General features: G+C 38.1%; 1 long non-coding RNA gene across 1 annotated transcript; it reads left to right on the top strand.

Annotated features, from left to right (window-relative positions):
- The first annotated feature begins 9,714 nt into the window (after window positions 1–9,714).
- Window positions 9,715–10,151, top strand: LOC149668522 (uncharacterized). Its single transcript, XR_016367889.1, has 2 exons — window positions 9,715–9,865; window positions 9,984–10,151. It is a non-coding gene; the product is annotated as an uncharacterized LOC149668522 (long non-coding RNA).
- Window positions 10,152–10,757: the final 606 nt, after the last annotated feature.

Raw genomic sequence — 10,757 nt, 5'->3', positions numbered from 1 at the left:
ATTCTTAAAAATCTACTCCAATCTATCACATACTAAACGTTAGTGAAGAAAGTGACCAGTGAATGTGAAGTAATTGTTTTTGTTTTACATATAACAAATATAAATGTTAACCATTTTGTTTAAATCTCATTTTATGAAGGTTTAACACATTTTAGCCACTTTTATCAAATTCCCTGATTACGATTAAATTATTAAAATATCCAGACGTTCTTGGCCCATTTATAAATTCCACATTTCCAGGTTTTCCCTGACCTGTGGCAACCCTCTCTGAAGAAATAACGAAGATTAATAGCAAGGTCGAATAGCAAGTGTCTGTGGTAGGTTACCTAAAGGAATAGTTACACTAGCATATAGACACCAACTTGCACTTTAAAGAGAGGGTGGAAAGGAAAACCTAGTTATTTTTTATCGATTCTTCCAGAAATTATAAGACATTAAAATTTGCGCCTCCAACCTATCAAATAACGCCCAGCCTTCTTGTTAACTATATTCCCATGGCATGCTCCAAGTCAAATTAAATTTAGCGCGATATTTTATCTGATGGCCCGAAATTGATGTATTATGGGCTACAATGCGAATGTGTTTCACGGATTATATTGGCAAAAGTGTGCTATCATTATAGTTTTATTTTTATTTTTTTTAGTAAACTTCTAATTGAGTTGCTTCAAGTAGTCCCCCATATCAAATCGGTATTCATGATAAAATTGTTGTTTGCTGTGCCTTGACTAACCATACCCTATCAGTTGATCCTTTCGGTTAAATAATCAAAATTTAAAATGTGACTACAATAGATAAAGTAATGAATGGAATAATTTAAGATTATCACAATTTATGTTTTTACTATCTTATCTTTTTAAACAAAATTAAAAAACCTTTTGAAACGTAAAAATTATGGCTAAACATTTTCTGTCGAATGCGATTCTGTCCAATGAGATTAGGTTAAATGGGAACCGCCCAAAATAACTCTTCCACATGTCGGCGATACTACCCTATAGGTGCCGACTGCCCCTTGTCCGCCGGAGGTGACTTCCCTCCCCCACCTGCCAAGTAAACCTCATTTCCTTCCCCTGTTTACACACATACTGAAACCTGATTAATCGCATCTTTGCCGCGGTCCACTGATCCAATTCGCATTGAAACCTCAAAAAAATAATAATAAATAAATAAATAACTCTTCTCTTTTGAGTTGAAAATTTTGATGCTTGGCTTTTAGTCTTTAAATTTTTCTCATTGTTTCTTCAAGTGTTGTACCATAATGTTTGTCTTGCCGATTTTTTTAAGGCACTGACTTGTAATGGAATTTTTGTTACAGCTAACATTCCATAGTGGTACTAATTACTATGGGTTTAAATCAGTGCGCATATGACTCGCCATACCAAAAGCAATTTTATTTTACGGTACTATGTCTCAATCAGACAGAACTACTATGCTTTGACTATTGGCCATTGTTAATTGACATTGTGTATATTTTTTATCAATACTAAAAGATGAATATTTAGGGCCTAGTTGAAAAAGTTCATCTTCTAAAGGCTCTTTCAGACGATTACCTTAAAAAATAGTATTATCTTTAGGTTGTTCAATATTTTATAGTTGTCTATTTTTTCTTAATGCAGATCATTTGAGATAAATTTGACTAATTTCCAAATAATAGTTTGCTTTGTCCCTGCTACTGACCATAAAGCAGCTACCAGTGAGTGACAGCTTTCAGTTATCAGTATCAAAATGCTTATGAAATATCGCCACCGTTACCCCCAATTATTAAAATTCCTTAAAACGTTTGCTAAAAACTCATTATTTACACTTTATAGTATGTAGTTTTATCGCCAAACATGACTAGAAAATAGCTCGCATATTGTTACACTCATTAGGTTTGAAAACGTATGGGCTATGGATCAACTTTTTCGGCCATTACCAAAATCCTTGATTAGTTCTTTCCATTAAATTACTAAAATATGTTGAAAAGTGCCATTTTTATAATGAACAACACATCTAAGTAAAACTACACCTCTAAAAAACCCTATAATAGTGGCCTAGGCTTAAAAAAAACTGCACAAAAAGTTACACTCCTTGAGTCCTTGGTGTTTTGTAAGCAGACGAAAATTTCATGACCCTTTACCAGTGCTGAATATAAGAAACATATCTTATAGGACAATAGAACATGCGTTCAGTGTCCCTCCCTTGACTGAAAAATTTATAGGACTATCAAAACTTCGGAAAATCTGTTGGTCAAAATGTTCATTGACCCCGTTTGTTATAAAAAAAATATGGGACATTTTTAAATTTTATTGGACTATGTCCTGCGCTTATTTCCGGCGCTGCCTTTTCCCACAGTGTAAGAACTCTTCCTTTTCTTAAATAGTTCGTCTAATATTCCGCTCAATAAGTGATTAAATATTGATAAATTCTAACATTAGACTAATTTTATTAATTCAAACTAAAAATAATATAAATAACAAAATGTAACGCTGAAAGTCTAGTTAGATTTTAAAGTCTGTGAAATATATTTTGTGTAATGCTTTGCGGCGTAGTAATACCTAAATTTGTGGAATGTAGACTTCCGTTCTCCACCACAGCTGGCCTCCATTTCCCGCCCCCGAGTAGACGAGTTGAAACAAGAGTCTAGGAGAGCTAACTCTCTTCATTCGGCGGTAGAAGCCTTTGGTAGAAGCTTTATTTTTCCTCGGTTTTTCTTTCGGTGTAATCGGTGCCCCGGTGAGTCATTCGGGTTTAAATAAGTTTTAATAAAGTTATATTTAAACTTAAATATTATTGAAATGTTGTGACTAAGGGTGGTATCGTGTTTGTTAATATTTAAATCAAGAACCGTTAATTAACGTGACGCTCTCTTGTGAAACAGTGAAAGTTTGTCTACTGACCCCACTAACCCCACGATTTCAATCAAAAGGTAACCAATAATGTGAGGTCTCAAAGTTCAGCCAAAAACAAATGTTTGACAGTCGCAGTTACGTGTTTGGAAAAACCACGAGATTCTTTGAATGGTGTAGAGATGAAGGAACTTGCGGAACGTGGAATAGGTAAGATGTGCTCCTCTATACAGAGACATTTAATTTAATTTATAATGTTAAATGTTGTGTCGTTGTAAACACTGTTTAAAAAGTCTTTGCGCGTTGCAGTTTGTGGGAAAGTTCTAGTTAATGATATATTAGACCAATATCACCTTGACACGAAGGAGTCCTTAAAGGCTAAAAAGGCTTTAGGGAAAGATATTAAAGAAAGAAGTGATGCTGCAAGAACTAAAATTAAAGAAAATAAACACGATGCTGCAACAGTAAATGTTAAATACTCCCAAATGGAAGGAAACAATAAACAAAATGCATTACCAAAGGGAAAAGGAAAAAGAAATACTCAGTTAACAAATGAGGCTGCCAAAGGACTTTGTTAAGTTATGATGCCCAGTCAGATTTTATGTGATACCAATGTTCCTAATTCAAATGTTATGCAAACAAATTGTGATAATACAAAAGATTACACTTTTTTAGAAGATGATCCTGATATGGATTTATTTATGCATGTAATTTCAACTAATTTGACAAAATATTTGAGTGCAATTTTATTTATATTGTTTTAATAATTAGAAAAAAAATTATACACAAATATTAAATATATACTGTAACCCTCAATAGAGATTAACTAACTAAGGAGATTCTTCCGAGGGCCATAAAAATTAATTAAAGACAACTTCCAGTTTTTATTCCAAAAATTAGAAGACGAATCTTCTAGAAACTTTATTCAAAAGGGATAAACCCGAACTTGTCCTTACAGTTCTTAGTAGAGTTAAACAAAACAGAGCGCTCTCTCCGCGAGGCGACTACGGAATGAATATAATAATGGGATAAATCACAGAAGATTTGAAAGGAGGAGGCGCATGTAACATGGAGGCATATATACCCTGCCAGATCCAAGGAGTAGAAACTCCAAGGCAGCCATGTTACATCCCCCCTGTTTAGGAACTTTTTGATAATAACAAAGGAAAAAGGGTTACCCCGAGGAACCCTGAATATTTTTTGGCAGGGGTTGAATAGGAATATCACAAAAGGTTTTTTTTCAATCTTTGTTTTCTGCTAAATTGTTTTCTTTTTGTGACCTTCGCGCAATTCTGCGGGCTTCTCGTCGCTCTTCCGCCTCCTTACTCCTCTTCCCCGGGCAGTCGGACACCACATGGTGACCTACTTTTCTACAGCTCCAGCAAACTACGGTTGTCCATATCATTGGATGTTTTGCTTCGGGTATCTTGGATGGAATGCGTACTTTAGGGATAGTTACTTTTGGCACCCAACCCATAGATCCGAATCTTTCCCAGTTCTCCTGGTCCAAGTCTTCATTCGCTAGGGGTCTCCATTGTTGGGGCGGAGTAAGTGGAAGCGGAATAGGATAAGCGTTGAGCGATAAAGGTTCTTCCCTTATGGAAGTAGAATGTTCAAGGACGGAAGCCCTAAATTTGTGGTGGACAGTTACGGGGTCGTTCCGACCCGGTTGACGCGGAGGCAACTTCAGGTAAGGAGTATGGGAATATGGAACTAAATTCCCTTCCTGTTGAGGAACAGGGTCCACTAATTCTGAGTGAGTGCTCTGATTGGCTGAGGGTGAGTTACTAGAGTCCTCTCCGGCAGGATTAATTAAGTCTTGAATTTTCTCTCTTGGAACGTCTACAATCAGCGAATCTTCGTCCTTGAGACGGCAGCCCTCAGCGGTGTGCCCCCCGTATAGCATAGTGAGCAAGCAACTTTAGAGTTCAAATAACGATTGGGCATGTAGCAGTCATGTGCTCAATGTCCAATTTCGTTGCAATTGCGGAACTTCTCAATCTTATTCTCATCCGCTGGACAATACTGCTCCAATATTTGAACCGACAATTCAGTCTTGCTCGTTATTTTCTTCGACCTATATTCTGTTTGTTTTATTTCCCTTGGTAGTTCAAATTGCCAAGACGGAGTAGGGGTATTTGAAGCCCTCTGAAGGTATACAATATTAATAGCGTCTCTTATTAGAGGCTTGGGAGATAAACTCCCATGGGAAAAAAGAGATTGGCTCTCGGAAAAACAGAAATGCTCTCTTTAGGCCAGGACAGATAGGCTAAAAAAGGGCTTGACCTAGAACATTTGAACATAAAGATGAAAATTGGTACATGTGTTATTTTTGACCCAACAAAAAATATACTAAAAGTCCCCTGCTGTAGAGCGCGAGCTTTCGCCGCCATCTTGGAAAATGACCGACGGGAATGCCAGCTACAATGTATCCCACGTTCTTCTTCAAAAATTATGAAAATTGGTACACATTATGATTGGAACCACATGAACATCATTGCAAAATTTTACATCTCTGTGTTCAATAGTTTGGTCGCCATATTGGAATATGGCCGCCGTGAATGCTAGGTACAGTATATTTCACCATGTTGTTGGAAAATTATGAAAATTGATAGGTATTATAATCAGAGCTGTGTGAATCTCATAGTAAAATATTGTAGCCATTCATGAGGTAGTTTGGCCGCCATGTTGTAAAATGGCCGCCGGGAATGTCATTTAGATACAGTATACTTTTCAAAAATTATGAAAATTGGGAAATTTATTGTTGAAGACCGTGTAAACATCATACTCTAATATTGAAGACGTGCTGCTTATAGTTTGGGCGCCATCTTGGAAAGTGACTGCGTGAAATGCCAAATATATTACCGATATATAAATTTTTTCGATATTTATTTACTGAGTACGTGATTTTCATGAACGTATTAAACACCATAAAAATAACTATTTCCAAGTCTAAGTTATCGACCCTATGTTTAAAAATGGTCACAGAAAGATTACTATCCTAAAATCTGACACAAATAAAAGCAAAGCTATATCTGACGCAAGAATCAGAGTGGTGTCAATGGGTCTTCGACTTTAGCGAGAACTAACCCATACCCACTGTTCGGGATTAAATCGTTTCCTAGCTATTGTAGATTATTGTCATTAAAATCTCTCAACGTATTTGTAAGATGTGGACTATCTGTCATTACTTTAAACCCCGCCTTATCTTAACCACATCCAGTTACAGCATGTAAATGAAAGAAGTGTTCTCTGAACCTATTTTTCTCAAGTGTCTCGATTTCAGATTCTCTTCTTGGTGTGGTTTTGGTTTCAGATTTAAGAATGAAGACATTGTCGCTGTACTAGCTGTGATGGATCAGAGCACAAGGGCTTCTTGTGGCAAAGGGGCCCGAGTTCGGTGTGCCGGTTCGGGAGTTGCTTGGGTTCGCCCTTGATTCAGACCGTTCCTTGCCCCGTTCCCTGAAGGTTTTGCTCGGCCACTTCGCCCCCGCCCAGGTGTTGCCTTAATTGGCTCACACCGCAATTGGCAACCCTCTGAGGGTCGCGGATACATTGTTTCGGTCGTGTGGCACTCATGTGCTTGGAGGGAAATCCTCCGTCCCCTCGAGCCTCCTGCTGCCTGTCACCGACCACCTTCTGGCTGGGCTCGCCACTGACGGTGTCCAGCTTCTCTCACGTGCTGAAGGGGCGTTTGTCGGGTCCGCTGGCCGATCCCGTGTCCCTTGACGGCGTTTACGCAGGTTCAATTTGGAATATGATGAGCCCCCAGCTAGGTGCTGCGCCTATTCAAGGCCTCTGACATGCAATTATTGTGAAAAAAATTCAGACTGACGAGATGAATATGAACGAACAGTTAGAGATTTGTCTTAAATCTAATCTTTAACAACACGAGAATGTATAAACCCCCATATTAAATTATATACCCTAATCAACATGTTGAGAATTACAGATTTGAATAACTTTTCTTTCTCTCAGAATTTAGGGTAATAAATTTCGAGTGGCCCTTTTAAAGATAGCGTCGATAAATATCGACTTGGAGATGGTTATTTTTTGGTGTTTATTACGTTAATGAAAATCATCTACTCAATCAAGGAATTTCGAAAAGGTTTATATGTTTGAAATATATTTAGTATTTCTAGCAGTCATTTTCCAAGATTTCGTCCAAACTATAAGTAGCACGTCTTCAATATTATATAATGGTGTTAAGACGGTCTTCAACATAATTATTACCAATTTTCATAATTTTTGAAGAATATACTGTATCTAAATGACATTCCCGGCGGCCATTTTCCAACATGGCGGCCAAACTATCTGATGAATGGCTTCAATAATCTACTATGAGGTTTACACAGCTGAGATTATAATATCAATCAATTTTCATAATTTTCCAACAATATGGTGAAATAACTGTACCTAACATTCACGGCGGCTATTTTCCAATATGGCGACCAAACTATCAAACACAGAGCTGTAAAATTTTTCTATAATGCTCATGTGGTCCCGGTCATAATGTGTACCAATTTTCATAATTTTTGAAGAAGAATGTGGAATACATTGTAGCTGGCATTCCCGGCGGCCATTTTCCAAGATGGCGGCGAAAGCTCGCGCTCTACAGCAGGGGACTTTTAGTATATTTTTTGTTGGGTCGAAAATAACACATATACCAATTTTCATCTTTATGTTCAAATGTTCTAGGTCAAACCCTAAAAGTCCTGGGCTACTTGTTAGGTTCGGGACGTTATTAGTCTGGAGGTAAACCTGGACCTCATACGGTAACTTTATTCTTTTACTGTCGGGAGGTCGGTAATAGATATCGACTTCGTTACCGCCTGTCCAAACCGTTGCCTTCTTACACACTTCTCTAAGCCATCCCAATCGGAAAGGTTCTAAATAAATATCGGGTAAGGTAGCCCTGTTTAATCTAGGAGTTCTCATGGACTCTGATAACGTGGTCGATGAACTGTCAGACGCACGCAGCGATTGGGATTGCGATTAAGAGATCTGTTCAGGAGCTACAAGCTCCTCCGGAAACCCAGGTGATTCGTGTAACGCCGGTTCCGCTACTGATTGCTCAGAAGACGTTGATTTGTGTTCCGGCGTTAGAATTTCTTCTGTAAAACTAGAAGTTGACTTGTGTAGCTCCGGTTCCGCGACTGATTTGTCATGATCAGACGGAGAAGCCTCCCCTGCCGCAGAAGGCGGACTATCATTGGTGGGATGATTGAGCTGGTAAGTTCGCATATCGTGATAGGTATGGAGTAGGAGAGGAGGGTCTTCAAAAAGGGCCATGCCCGGTTCACTATCAGAGTCCGTTGGTTGATATGAATCATCGGGAATTGCAGGAGGGATCTGTTGATCCGCTGCTTGATCATCTAAAGTAATTGATGTCGACGTATGAGGGACATCTGAAATAGCAGGAATGATCTGTTGATCGACTTCATGACCGTCCTGAGGCAGTGACGGCGAAGTAGAAGATGATGATGATTCAGATGAAGTAGTTGAGGAAGTCGCCGTAGGAGGGTGGCCCATGGTACCACCGTTCGTTGCGGGACTAGACTCAGGACGAGGGGGTAGACACTTTGGATCTCTGTGTACACCTGAGTTCAAAAGAGTTCAGCTTTGACAGTGCATTGAGTTCAAAGCCTTCGGAACTCAGAGTTCAGCTTTGACTGTACATTGAGTTCAAGACATCTGTACACCTGAGTTCTCAACTGTCTACCCCCTCGACTCAGGATCATCTGCAACGTCGGACTGGGAAGTAGGGGCATTTCCGGCATCATCGAAGACAGCTACGTTTGTCCAGTAGAGTTTCAAATGTTCTAAGTTAACTTTTCCTACATTCTGCCCTGATTTAGTATCCTTTAACTCATAGACTACGGGTGAATGTTTAGCAACTATTTTAAAGGGACCTGCCCATTTAGGACTGAGTTTTCTCATAATTTGACCTGTCGTACTTGAAAAGGATGCGTTTCCATCCATACTAATGTTCCTACCTCAAATTCTAGAGGGTCATGACGGAGGTCATAGTATTTCTTCTGGTGAGCTTTGGCTAACTTAGATAATTCATTACTGAATTCTACGTGTTCCTTAAGATCTTTTAAAGCTTTTGTAAGACTGGGGTCATCAGGGTCCTGAATGGGTTCTTCAATTTCTAAATCCCAAGGGAGACGTGGCTCCCGCTCTAAATATAAAAAGAAGGGGGATCTTCCCGTAGTTTCATGGGGTGCAGAATTAATTGCAAATTGAAGAAGGTCAAGGGATTCATCCCATCTATCATGACGATTCCCTACATAAAGTGATATAAGCTCGCCTATTACTCTTTTGACTCGTTCGGTGGGATTTCCCTTAGGCGTATAGGGGTTAGTAAACTTTGGGTTAATTCTAAAAGCTCTGCAAGTTTGCAGCCAAAGTTTTGAAGTGAATTGTACTCCTCTATCACTAAGGATAGCTTTAGGAACTCCCCACCTAGAAATAATAGACTTGAAAGCTTGGACACAAGTCTTTGCTGTAATAGTTTTAAGTGGTATCATTTCCACGAATTTAGTCATATAATCGACGAAGACTATTAGGTATTTGTAATGGTGTCTACTTTGGGAAAAAGGTCCCATTATGTCGACACTGATTTGGTCCCAAGGACTTGGTACCTCAGAGGGTTGCATTAGCCCTGGCTTTTTCCTATTTCTAGCCTTAAATTGTTGGCATAGTGTGCATCCTCTAACATAGTCCTGGACATCACTAACTATTCGTAGCCGCCACTGACAGTATCGCCGATTAGCGGTATTTATGGAAACTATCCTAAGGCAGTTAAGTTTGTCTCTCTTATCTTAGAAAACATGGCCCCGTCCTTCTGTTGTGTACCTCAATGTATTGTAGTTCATCGGAAAAGAAATGCATCCCAGGTCTTTCAATGCATTTGTTTCCAAAGGATAAACATCTTAGATCCGAATGGCAACAGAAATTGAAAATTGGTAAAAAGATTAGCAATTATATGCGTGTTTGTGGGCTTCATTTCCGTCGTACAGATTTCTTCTTTCCAGGTAACTTAGGCCTTTGCCGATGCTCTATTTATAAATCTTAAAGTTCTAAACTGAGAATATTGTATTGGAGCGTTTTTTTTTAATATTTCAATTAACTTTTCCAACTTGCATTATTTAGATTTACCGGCTAAGAGACAAAAACTTAAAAAATTGGTAGTACCATCTCAAAATTTACCCATGACGTTGCTCGAAGAAAAGGGAATTATCAGGAAGAAGAATTGAGCGGAGAACGATTTTAATTTGAATAAATTTTAACCAATACATGTAAATTCATTTGTCTGCAATTTTCGGCAATAGATAATTAAAATACACTAGATGTAATTTTTTTAAAAGTTTTAGTATAATTTTTTCATCTCTCTTCACACTTATCTGTAGAATCTCATTATCTTTCACACCATAAACTATGAAATTACACTCTTTTAAATTTAACAGTGCCATTCCCAATTGTACTTTACCATAATATCTGTGCTTTTCTTTTAAAACCAAAGTATCATTTACTTTCGTTAAATAATTAATTTTACCGCGGGCAAATGCATTATCTAGGGAATCATTTCGGGCCTCGTAAACACATTTAATTTCAATTAAATATTTTGGCTCATTAGCAACAAAAACAATTCCATCAGGACTGAATCCTAACCAAGGGATAAGTGGATTAATAACTATCCCCACAGATTTTACGTCAGCGTTTGAAATTTCAATATATTTAGCTAAGGGGTTTTTCTCGTTATCGATACCAAATTTAGTGATGGCATTTCGTTTAAAAAGAAATCCTTTTAAATGAGTGTCGATTTTTTTTGCCCAGTTCTCATTTTTAAAAAGATAAGTGTATAAAGCATAACACGTGGATCCAGTTCTTCTGCATTTTCTATATTTATTCCAATTCGTGCTTCCG

This window comes from Phalangium opilio, unplaced genomic scaffold, assembly GCF_054372755.1.
Source record: "Phalangium opilio isolate 3A_F unplaced genomic scaffold, DU_Popi_V2 ptg000055l_1, whole genome shotgun sequence".
Taxonomy (NCBI): domain Eukaryota; kingdom Metazoa; phylum Arthropoda; class Arachnida; order Opiliones; family Phalangiidae; genus Phalangium; species Phalangium opilio.
Note: the sequence above shows the minus strand (reverse complement) of the source record. Positions and strands in the feature narration are given on the sequence as shown.